The sequence below is a fragment of the Scyliorhinus canicula genome, chromosome 7 (assembly GCF_902713615.1).
Source record: "Scyliorhinus canicula chromosome 7, sScyCan1.1, whole genome shotgun sequence".
NCBI classification, from domain to species: domain Eukaryota; kingdom Metazoa; phylum Chordata; class Chondrichthyes; order Carcharhiniformes; family Scyliorhinidae; genus Scyliorhinus; species Scyliorhinus canicula.
Genome location: NC_052152.1, coordinates 113133275 through 113145661, shown reverse-complemented (window position 1 = coordinate 113145661; position 12387 = coordinate 113133275).

Sequence of the window (12387 nt, the reverse complement as noted above, 5' to 3'; positions counted from 1 at the left end):
GGCTTGGGTCACTGTCTGTGCCATTCTCCCCATGCCTGCATAGGTTTCCTCCGGGTGCTCCGGTGTCCTCCCACAAGCCCCGAAAGACGTGCTGTTGTGTAATTTGGATATTCTGAATTCTCCCTGTGTACCCGAACAGGCACCGGAATGTGGCGACTAGGGGCTTTTCACAGTAACTTCATTGCAATGTTAATGTATGCCTATTGTTACAATAAAGATTATTATTATAAAGGGATTAGAGATGAAACCCATTCAAAGTCTTTTTGTAGACATGCTGTCTCCCTTTCAATAGTTTGGATAGTAGAAGAGACAGTGATGAAAAATTGCAGCTCTCCTGGACTGTGATCACAATGTGGCTTTAGTTTTTTTTTAAATCAATGAGCACTTTCCAGCCATTAAATGCAAAGTTATTTTTGATGTTGAATATGGTTTCAAGTTCGGACTTCCAGTGGTGGTATGTAGGGAGAAGTCGCACATGAGATGGAGGCTGCTGCTACGACACCGTCCACTCCATTAATGGCCAAGGCGATTGCCGGCATCTAGGCTGTGGAATTCAAGAAGCAGTGGCAGGTTGTGTCCAAGGATCTCTGAATGTTGATGGAGGATGTCCTGGCTCCCATTCGGTCAGAGTTAGAAAAGACCAAAGAGACGGTAAAAGCATATGGCACTACGATAAAGGGTGTGGAGGCAGCTTTCTCGAAGCATAGCGACCAGATCGCCTCTCTGGATGCTGAGGTGTCCAAGATAGCCGATGTAAATAAAGCATTGAGGGCCAAGGTGGATGATCTGGACAACTGTTCTAGGAGGCAGAATACTAGAATCGTGGGATTGCCAAAAGGAATGGAAGGCCCAAATTCCACAGAATACTTTTCAAAGATATGGAGGAGTGTGGATTCACGTCCCCTCCTGAGCTGGATCACGCCCACCAGACACTCCGACAGAAGCACTGCCCCAACGAACCACCATGGGCTGTTATTGTGAGGTTCCACAGCTTCCAGTACAAGGAACAGGTCCTGAGATTAGGTAAGGAACATCGTGACTATAAGGCCGCATCATCAGGCTTTGTCACGACATTGTTGCAGAGCCTGGCAAGGAAGTGGGCAGTGTTTAACAAGGCTAAAGCCACCCTGTATAAGAGTGGAGTTTGATTTGGGGTGGCGTACCTGGTGCGGCTCAGAGTCACTTTTGAAACAAAATACTTTTTTCGATGAGCCGGGAGATGCAAAAGCTTTTGTGAAAAAACACAGGTTGGGTGCAAGTTGATGGAGGTTTCTATGAGGTTTTTGGATGTTGGGGTGGGCATGTGGGTATGGGGAATTGTTAGGGTTGCTTGTGCAGGTTTATTTTTGTTTGTTCTTGGGTGGGGTAATTGTTTCGAAAGTTGGATTTGTGGGAGGGAGGGGGCTTAATGTTACAGGTGGTGGTGTTCTTTGCACTATAATCAGTATGGGAAATATATGGCTCCCTGTTGGACTATGTTGTTTTCAGAGGTTTTGTTCTAAAATGTGTCTTTTGTTTGATCAGTATTTTTCATCACCCTGGGTGGGGGCTGCTCTGCCAGCCTAAAAGTTAACTAACAGCAGCGGAGTCATGGGGGTAGTTGCAGCTCGTTATATTAGTTTGGTTTTAGATAATGAGCTTAGTGTTTTCGTTTTGTTTGGGGTTAGGTTTCGTAGAAGTAGGGTTTGGGGGGTTTTGTTCATATTACAACTATTTGAATGTACATTGGGTGTGGTATTGTTTGCAGGGGGGAGGCGGGGAAGGGGGGTGGGGACAGGGATAGTTTGCTGACGGTGACTACAGATTTGTCTTTGTTTTGCCTTGTTGGTGGGATTGGCGGCCAACTTGGGTGGGCCTGGCACCTGTACTCTATAAGCAGTTGCTTGGTGACCCCTTTTGGTGGAAATGGCTGACTCTGGTTCGAGAGGAAAGTGGGAGGCCCCCCGATTTGGTTGGTCACCTGGAATGTAAGAGGATGAATGGCTCAGTGAAAAGGTCAAAGGTATTTGCTTACCTGAAAAGTTTGAGTGCTGATGTAATGTTTCTGCAGGAGACTCATTTGTGGGTAAGGGACCAGACAAGTTTGTGGAAGGGGTGGGTGGGTCAAATATTTCACTTGGGCTTAGATGGTAGGGCCCGGGGAGTAGGGGAGAGCAATTTTGATCATTAAATGCATTTAATTTTCGGTCGGTAAGACCTTGGCAGATCCTAATAATAGACATAGTCTGCACGTCCTCCCCGTGTGTGCGTGGGTTTCCTCCAAGTGCTCCGGTTTCCTCCCACAGTCCAAAGATGTGCGGGTTAGGTGGATTGGCCATGCTAAATTTCCCCTAGTGTCCTAAAAAGTAAGGTTAAGGGGGGGTTGTTGGGTTACGGGTATAGGGTGGATACGTGGGTTTGAGTAGGGTGATCATTGCTCGGCACAACATCGAGGGCCAAAGGGCCTGTTCTGTGCTGTACTGTTCTATGTTCTATGTTCTACATGTGATTGTTAGTGGGTCCTTGGGCACCTTGCTGGCCCTGGTCAATGTCTAGGCACCAAATTGGAATGATACGGGTTTCGTTAACAGGTTATTAACTTCCATTCCTGATTGACTCACACTAGCTAATCTTGGGGAAGGATTTCAACTGTGTTCCAGATCCGAGGATGGACTGATCTAAGCCCACGTCATTGGCTCCATCAGAAGTGACAAGAGTGTTGTTGGCTTTTATGGAGCAGATCCATGGCGTTCTTTGCACCCAAGGAATATAGATTTCCCATGTTTACTCATGGCTTGACATTTTCTGTGACAGGAAGGTCTCCCATCTCCTGGTGAAGAAGGTGGGGTATTTGACAATTGTGATTCAGCCCATGGCCCACATTTTGTAGATTTGGCCCTGGAGTCAGGTCCCTCTGAGGTTGGATACAACGCTGTTGGCAGACAAAGGATTTTGTGAACGTGTGTCCTCCGTCATTGAGGAGGATATCACATTGAATAAAAGTGAGTCTATCTTGCCTTCTAGAACATAGAACATAGAACAGTACAGCACAGAACAGGCCCTTCGGCCCTCGATGTTGTGCCAAGCAATGATCACCCTACTCAAACCCACGTATCCACCCTATACCCGTAACCCAACAACCCCCCCTTACTTATTTTGGACACTACGGGCAATTTAGCATGCCCAATCCACCTAACCTGCACATCTTTGGACTGTGGGAGGAAACCAGAGCACCCGGAGGAAACCCACGCACACACGGGGAGGACGTGCAGACTCCACACAGACAGTGACCCAGCCGGGAATCGAACCTGGGACCCTGGAGCTGTGAAGCATTTATGCTAACCACCATGCTACCGTGCTGCCCCCACAGCTTCTATGCTGTGGGAAGCCCATTAGGGGGGAGATAGTTTCCTACAAAGTACACGGGCGGCATGGTAGCACAGTGGTTAGCACTGTTGTTTCACTGCTCCAGGGTCCCAGGTTAGATTCCCAGCCTACCACTCGAGCAAATACCCCCCCTAGGACATCAGTCCCAGTGTTGCCCCGATGTAATCCGTCCAGTTTGTGCTGGTCTCACCTCCCCCAGAAACCAGTCCCGGTGGGGCGGTGGTGGCGTAGTGGTATTGTCACTGGACTAGTGATCCAGAGTAATGCTCTGGAGACCCAGGTTCAAATCTTGCCAGGACAGATGATGGAATTTGAATTCAATAAAAATCTGGAATTAAAGTCTAATGATGACCATGACACAATTTTCAACTGTTGTAAAAACCCATCTGGTTCTAACGTCCTTACCTGGTCTGGCCTACATGTGACTCCAGACCCACAGCAATGTGATTGACTCTTAACTGCCCCCTCAAGGGCAATTAGGTAATAAAGGCTGGCCAACGTCCCATTAACGAATAAAAAAAAGTCCCTGGATTCCGAATCCCTCGCACCATCTCTTCAACCACGTATTCATCTGATATATCCCAGTACACGGTAGCACAGTCGTTAGCAGTGTTGCTTCACAGCTCCAGGGTCCCAGGTTCGATTCCCAGCTTGGGTCACTGTCTGTGTGGAGTCTGCACGTTCTCCCTCTGTCTGCGTGGGTTTCCTCCCGGTGCTCTGGTTTCCTCCCACAAGTCCCGAAAGACGTGCTGTTAGGTAATTTGGACATTCTGAATTCATCCTCCGTGTACCCGAACAGGCGCTAGAATGTGACGACTAGGGGATTTTCACAGTAACTTTATTGCAGTTTTAATTTAAACCTATTTGTGATAATAAAGATTATTATTACATGTGGAAAGGACTGTGAGGGTGGAGCGGCAGAGGCTGATGGACTCCATCCTTGAGGTGGACCATCAGTACTTGCTTGCTCCAACCCCTGAGTGGCTCGCATGTAGGGAAAATCTACAGACGCAGTTTGATTTGCTATCAACAGGTAAGGCGGTGAGCCAGCTGTTAAATACGTTAGCTGTTAAATATTGTCCTCTCCCCCTCTCTTGTGCCTAAACCTGAGATAATTATGTTCATAGATGCACTGCGGCCTCACGGCGCCGAATTCCCAGGTTCGATCCCGGCTCTGGGTCACTGTCCGTGTGGAGTTTGCACATTCTCCCCGTGTTTTCGTGGGTTTCGCTCCCACAACCCAAAAAAGATGTGCAGGGTAGGTGGATTGGCCATGCTAAATTGCCCCTTCATTGGAAAAAATGAATTGGGTATTCTAAATTTATCAACAAAAGAATTGTGTCCATAGTTGCTGAAAAAGCTTTTGATAGGGTGGAGTTAGTGGGGATATCTCTTTGAGATCCTGAGGAGGTTTGATTTGGGGTAAAAGTTCATATCTTGGATTTGTCTACTGTGTAGGGTCCCCACTGCTAGTGTCCTCACTAATGCTTTAGCAATCGAACCACTGGCCATAGCATGAAGATCTTCCAGTAAGTGAAAGGGGATAAGTCAGAGAGGGAGGGAGGACAGGGTGTCTTTGTACGCAGGTGACCTGCTTCTTTGCATTATGGACCCAGTCATCACTATGGATGAGATAATGAAGTTACTTAGGAGCTTTGACTCCTCTGGTTATGGGGTGAATTTGGGCAACAGTGAGTATTGTCCGGTTAACTCCCCCAAGGAAAAGAGCCTATCTGGGGTCTTGCCTTTTCGCCTGGGAATTATCTGGGAATTCGGGTGGCCCATGATTGGGCCTCGCTTCATAAATTGAATGATGCTCGTCTGGTGAATGGCGTAAACTCTGACTTACAGACGTAGGATGACCACCCCCTGTCCTTGATAGATAGGGTCCAGACTATTAAAAGGAATGTTTTTGTTTCTTTTTCAGTGTCTCCCCACTTTTCTCCTTAAATTTTTTTTGTTAGAGCTAACAAATTAGTGTCCTCTTTTACTTGGGCGGGCAAGACCCCAAGGATGCGTCGGATGTTTCTCCAGGTCAGTAGACATTCAGGGGGTTTAGCTTTACCCAATTCGTTATTTTGTTATTGGACTGCCAATATTCAGAAGGTGCTGAGGTGGCTTAAATCAGAGTTCCATATAGGAGCAAATGGAGGCGAGTTCTTGTCAGGGTTCTTGTTTGGGTGCTTTAGCAACTACCTCGCTTCCATACTTTCCTGCGAGGTTTTCTTCAATTCTGGTAGTTGTGTCTACCCTGAGGACCTGGAAGCAGTTCAGACAGCATTTTAAATTTAGCTCCACGTCGTTGCTGGCCCTTATCTGTAGTGATCCATCTCTTTGTGCCAGTGGGCTTAGATTCAAAGTTTAGGACATGGAAGGGGTGGGGTCTTGCGAGGTTTGGGGACTTGTTCATTGAGGGAAGGTTTGCGCGTTTTGAGGAGCTGTGGAAAGAATTCGACTCCCTGGGACCAATTTGTTTAGCTATTTCCATTTTTGCGATTTTTTGTGGTAGGCTTTACTTTCATTTCCCTCGGCACTCCCTGTTGAAGAGGATTTTATCTTTGCTCGGGTCCGGTGGAGGACTATATCGGAATCCTATCAGCGGAGTCGGTCTTGTTGGATGAGGTGAAGGGGAGATGAATGGGAAATTTGGGTCCTATTCTGGATGAGGAGGTGTGGAGCGAGGCTCTTCCTGGGATCAACTCCACATCCTCCTGTGCTCAGATTAGTTTGATCCAGTTTAAGGTAGTACACGGGGCTCATCTAACCAAGGAGAGGATGATTGGGGTTTTTATCAGAGGTGGACGACAAGTGTGAGCAATGTTCTCGGGTCTGATTAATCATACTCATATGGGGCACCACGGTGGCACAGTGGTTAGCATTGATGCCTCACAGTGACAGGGGCCAGGGTTCAATTCCGGCCTTAAGTGTCTGGATGGAGTTTGCACGTTCTCCCTGTGTTTGCGTGAGTTTCCTCCAGGTGCTCTGGTTTCCTCACACAGTCCAAAGATGTGCAGGTTAGATGGGGGTTATGAGAATAGGGTGAGGATGTGGGCCTAGCTAGGGTGCTCTTTTAGAGCATCAGTGCAGACGTGATGGGCCGAATTGCTTCATCCTGCACTGTAGCCATTCTATGGATCTATGGATGTTCTGATCGTGTCCCAAGCTGTTAAGCTTTTGGGTCTCCTTCTTTAATATCATATCAGAGATTCTTAATGTCGATCTCGAGCCTTCTACAATCGTGGCCATTTTTGGAGTTTCACACACGCTAGTGATGAAGACGGGGGGCAAAGGCGGATGACCTCGTCTTTGCCTCATTAATAGCTTGGAGGCGAGTTCTGCATGGGTGGAGGTCTCCTACTCCACTCAGTGCCTCAGCCTGTTTAGGTGACCTCATGGAGTTTCCACATTTTGAGGTCAAGTACGACATTAGGGGGTCAGTGGAAGGGTTCTACCCAAGATGGCAGCCATTTATTTCCTTTTTTTAAAGAGTTAGTCACCGTCAGCTGTTAAGGGTTTTTGTTTAGATTAAAGTTGGTGGGTTAGGATTTGATGCATGCTTGATTGTTGATTGTGTTCTTTTTACATTGTAAATTGATGCATATGTTTTATATCACATTATTATACTTTTTTGTTCAAATGAAAAAGTTTTCAATAAAAATATATATTTTTTAAAGTGTGGTTTCAAGCTATGCAACAGTGTGCTTGAGCAGTAAGACCTTAGTCTTCATACATGTGTATGTATTCACCCTGTGTGTACTCAAATCCAGGAACATCCCCACTACACATACACAACACATCATTCCAGACTCTAAATCTCCTGTGCCTAATTGTATATTTAATACAGTTGCTATTTAATAGAAATCTTTTGAACATGTTTATTGATTTATTTCTCATTAATGTTTACTTCAATAGTCTTGAAAATGAATTCAGGTGAAACATTTCCTTTCTGACCATTAAACCCCACGTTGGCATCACTCTGTTCTTTGCTAAATGGAAGGAGCTGGGTTGGAAAGAACAACCCAGGAATGGATTGTTGGGGCATGTCCAGTGATCAGGGTGATGGGTGATTCACCGGCTGACACTCACAGAGATGATTATATGGTTTGCTAATATCTGGCCAACAAATCCGTGTTCTAATCCCCAAATCCGAGAGCTAGAGAAAAGCTTCTAGCTTACATTTGCTCTGGGAAATACTTGAAAGAGCAATTTATGTTCTGGCAGGATGAAAAAGTAATGAGGAAGAATGGTATTGCGCTTTAGTTCAATTCCACTCTTCAAAGTGGTGTTCCACTTTGGTGGGAAGAATGGGAAAACAATGTTATTTAAATGCAGCGAGACTGCAGAATGCTGCATGCAGAGGAATCTGGGTGTCCCCATACATGAATTGCAAAAAGTCAGCATGGAAGGTAAATGGAATATTGGCTTTATTGCAAGGGGGATGGATTATAAAAGTACAGAAGTCTTGCTACAGCTGTATAGGATACTGGTGAGAACACACTGAGAGTACTGTGTACAGTTTTGGTCTCCTTATTTAAAGAGGGATATGATTAAATTGGAGGCAGTTCGGAAGAGACTCACTGGTCTGATTCCTGGAATTCCAGAAGTAGTTGCCTCGTGACGAAAGGTTGAGCAGGTTTGGTCTATACTCACGAATTCAGAAGAATGAGAGGTGATCTAATTGAAACATAAAGAGCTGGATTCTCCGCACCCCAACGCCAAAATCGCATTGGGCGACGGGGCGGAGAATCCTGTTTCCCGCACAAAATCGGGACTGGCGCCAGTTCCGCTATTCTCCGCTCCCCCAAAAAGCAGCATACTCGCCGAGTATCCACCACCTCAGGCCATTGCCCAAGGCCGACCCCGCTATTCTCCATCCCCGACCGGCTGAATTCCTGACAGCATGGTTCTAATCTGGTCCTGCCATTCGGGAAATTCGCGAATTGGCTGCGGACTCAGTCCGCAGCCGCCACAGTCGCTATGTGTGCGGGCATTGCAAACCGGGTGAGCAATGTGAGGCACCATTTCGGCGGCCCAGGTCCACTGAGTCCACCAAGGAGTACCACCACCGTGTGTATGTTTGGCCTCTGACCCGGAAGTTCGAGCTCCACGACAGCAGCCTGCTAGCCCCCTGCAAGATGGTGAATCTGTGGCTTTTTGATGCCAGCTTTCCTCACGTAAAAGATCAGTTTTCACGACAACATGGGGAGAATCGACTCCCAGAATCGGAGAATCCAGTCAAGGGGTGGGATTTATCGTCGGCCTCTGCCGAGATAGGGAAATGCGATTGGGCGGAGAATCGGTCTTATCGCAAAATCGTGGCGGGCGCCGGGTTCATGGCAAATCGCAAATCTCCGGTGCCTCCACAGCGGCATCAATGCATTCCACTCTGCATATATAGTAGACGCCATTTGCATATCATTCGCGGACCTGACCCGGTATTCTCCAGTTCTACCGGGGGTAATTCTCGACGGCCCAGACAAATGATAAAATCAACTGTTCCACCTCCACAAGAATAGTCTGTGTCTCCGCTCTTCCCACCAAAGCACATAACGTCACTTTTCCACATTGTATTCCATCTGTCACTTCATTGCTCACTCTCCTAGCCTGTCCAAGTCCTTCTGCAGACCCACTGCTTCCTCAATACTACCTGTCCCTTTATAGATCGTTGTATCATCTGCAAACTTAGCAACAGTGCCTTCAGTTCCTTTTTTCAGATAATTAATGTACATTATAAAAAGTTGTGGTCCCAGCACCGACCTGAGGCACACCACTAGTCACCGGCCACCATCCTGAAAAAGCCCCTTTAAACCCACTCTCTGCCTTCTGCCAGTCAGCCAATCCTCTATCCATGCCAGGATCTTACCCTTAACACCATGAGCTCTTAACTTATTTAACAGCCTCCTATACGGCATCTTGACAAAGGCCTCCTGGAAATCAAAATAGATCACGTCCACAGGTTTTGCTTTGTCTAACTTCCTTGTTACCTCCTCAAAGAATTCTAATAGATTTGTCAGACATGACAGGGTAGCACAGTGGTTAGCACTGCTACCTCACAGTGCCGAGGGCCCAGGTTCAATTTCGGTCTTGGCTAACTGTGTGGAGTTTGTACATTCTCCCCGTGTCTGGGTGGGTTTCCTCCGGGTGCTCCGGTTTCCTCCCATCGTCCAAAGATGTGCAGGTAGATGGATTGGCCATGATCAATTGCCCTTAGTGTCCAGGGATTTGCAGGTTAGGTTGTGGGATTGCAGGGATAGGGGGAGTTGTGGCGGGTGGACATGGGTGGAGGCCCATTTGAAGGGTCGGTGCAGACTCAGTAGGCCGAATAGCCACCTTCTGCACTGCAGGGATTCTATGATTCTATGACCTCCCTTGCCGAAGCCATGCTGACTCCGTCCTATTTTGTCATGCACTTCCAAGTACTCCACAATCTCACCTTTAATAATGGACTCTAAAATCTTACCAATGACCGAGGTCAGGTTAACCGGCCTATAATTTCCCAATTTCTGCCTCCCTCCCTTCTTAAACAGGCGTGTTACATTAGCCATTTTTCAGTGCTCTGGGACCCTTCCTGCCTCCACGATTCCGCAAAGATCACCACTAATGCCTCCAAATTCTCCTCAGCTGTCTCCTTTACAACCCTGGGGTGTAGTCCATACAGTCTAGGTGATTTATCCACCTTCAGACCTTTCAGTTTCCCCAGAACCTTCTCCTTAGTGATGGCCACCACACTCACCTCTGCCCCCGGTTCTCCTTTTTTTTTATAAATTTAGATTACCCAATTATTTTTTCCAATTAAGGGGCAATTTAGCGTGGCCAATCCACCTACTCTGCACATTTTTGGGTTGAGGGGGCGAAACCCACGCAGACACGGGGAGAATGTGCAAACTCCACACGGACAGTGACCCAGAGCCGGGATCGAACCTGGGACCTCAGCGCCGTGAGGCGGTTGTGCTAACCACTAGGCCACCGTGCTGCCCTACCCCCGATTCTCCTTGAGCTCTGGTATCCCATTGGTGTCTTCCACCGTGAAGACTGATGCAAAGTAACTATTCAGTTCGTCTGCCATTTCTTTGTTTCCTGTGACTACTTCTCCAGCCTTATTTTCCAGTGCTCCAATGTCTATTCTTGACTCTCTCTTACCTTTTATATATTGAAAAAAACTCTTGCTATCTTCTTTTATATTAGTAGCTAGCTAACACTCATATTTCATCTCCTCCCCATTATTGCTTTTTTAGGCGTCCTCTGCTCGCTTTTAAAGGCTTCCTAATTTTTGTGAGGGCCGTGGGAATCCAACACAAGTTTGCAGAGTCAAACAGAAAGTAACTTTATTTTCAACAATACGTACACAGCAGCAGTAGTTCACCACTGCTTCCTTCTCTAGCCGGCACCATACTGCCTAGCTCTATTTATACAGCTGCATCGACTAGTGATTGTGCCCCACCCCCTCATTTTTTTATTTATTTTTTCATAGAATTTACAGTGCAGAAGGAGGCCATTCGGCCCATCGAGTCTGCACCGGCTCCTGGAAAGAGCACCCTACCCAAGGTTAACACCTTCACCCTATCCCCATAACCCAGTAACCACACCCAACACTAAGGGCAATTTTAGACACTAAGGGCAATTTATAATGGCCAATCCACCTAACCTGCACATCTTTGTGACTGTGGGAGGAAACCGGAGCACCCGGAGGAAACCCACGCACACACGGGGAGGATGTGCAGACTCCGCACAGACAATGACCCAAGCCAGAATCGAACATGGGACCCTGGAGCTGTGAAGCGATTGTGCTATCCACAATGCTACCGTGCTGCCCTTTGGGGAGGTTATATTCCCCACGAATTGTCCCCAGCTGGACAAGTTATAACACCAATCCTCTGGCTTCCCACTGATCCTCGCCAATCTTTAGCTTTTATGCTGTCCCCTATGGAGTCGATCCCCTCATCGGCCATGGATGCCTTGTCCTCCCCTGAGCATGTTTCCTCATCCTCGGGATGAATTTCTGTTGTGCCTCCCGAATAACCCCCAAAACCCCTGCCATTGTTGTTCCATTGTCTTCCCTGCTAGGCTCTACTTCAAATTAAATCTGGCCAGCTCCTCCCTCATGTCTTTCTAGTTACCTTTATTCAATTGTAATACCGTGACATCTTGTTCTACTGTGTTCTACTGTGTAATTGTGTGTGTGCCTATATTAGGGGATGTACAGTAGTACCTATACTACAGGTTCGCCGGTAGCCCCTGCCGGCTAGCTCCGCCCACAAGGAGCCGTATAAATATGCATGAGTTCTCCTGAGCAGCTATTCTACCAGCTGCAGTCGGAGGATAAACATCTAATTGTAATAAAGCCTCTTTTGTACCCATTCGAGTCTTTCGTACAATTGATAGCGCATCAATTTATTACCATTAGATTTCCCACATCATGGACATCAGGATCAAACCAGATCACTTGCAGCAGGATCCGCACTCGCCAAACGCCAGAAAGGTCTTTAATCACTGGCTGGCTTGCTTTGAGGCCTATATCAACTCAGCGACCCCCGAGCCGACGGAAGCTCAGAAAATCCAGGTTCTCTACTCAAGGTTGAGCTCCAGCGCGTTCCCGCTGATACAGGATGCGCCGAATTACGCAGGCGCCATGGACCTCCTTAAAGAAAACTACGTCCAGAAGACGAACGCTCTATTTGCAAGGCATGTACTCGCCACTCGCGTACAACTACCTGGTGAGTCGATTGAAGACATCTGGCGGGCCCTTATCCCTCTCGTATGGGACTGCGGCTGCCAGGCCGTCACGGCTACGGAACATTCCAATCTCCTCATGCATGATGCATTCGTGACGGGGATTGCATCGGACCCCATCGGGCAACGACTGCTGGAAGGGGCCGCTCTCGACCTAACGGAGACAAAAGCTTTAGTGCTCTCCTTGACGGTCGTTTCTCGTATTGTACAGTCTTACCCCGCTCGCCGCGCGGCCCACCCATCCTACCCTCGTGGACCCCGCAACCGACACCCCCGACTGGGGCCACTCCT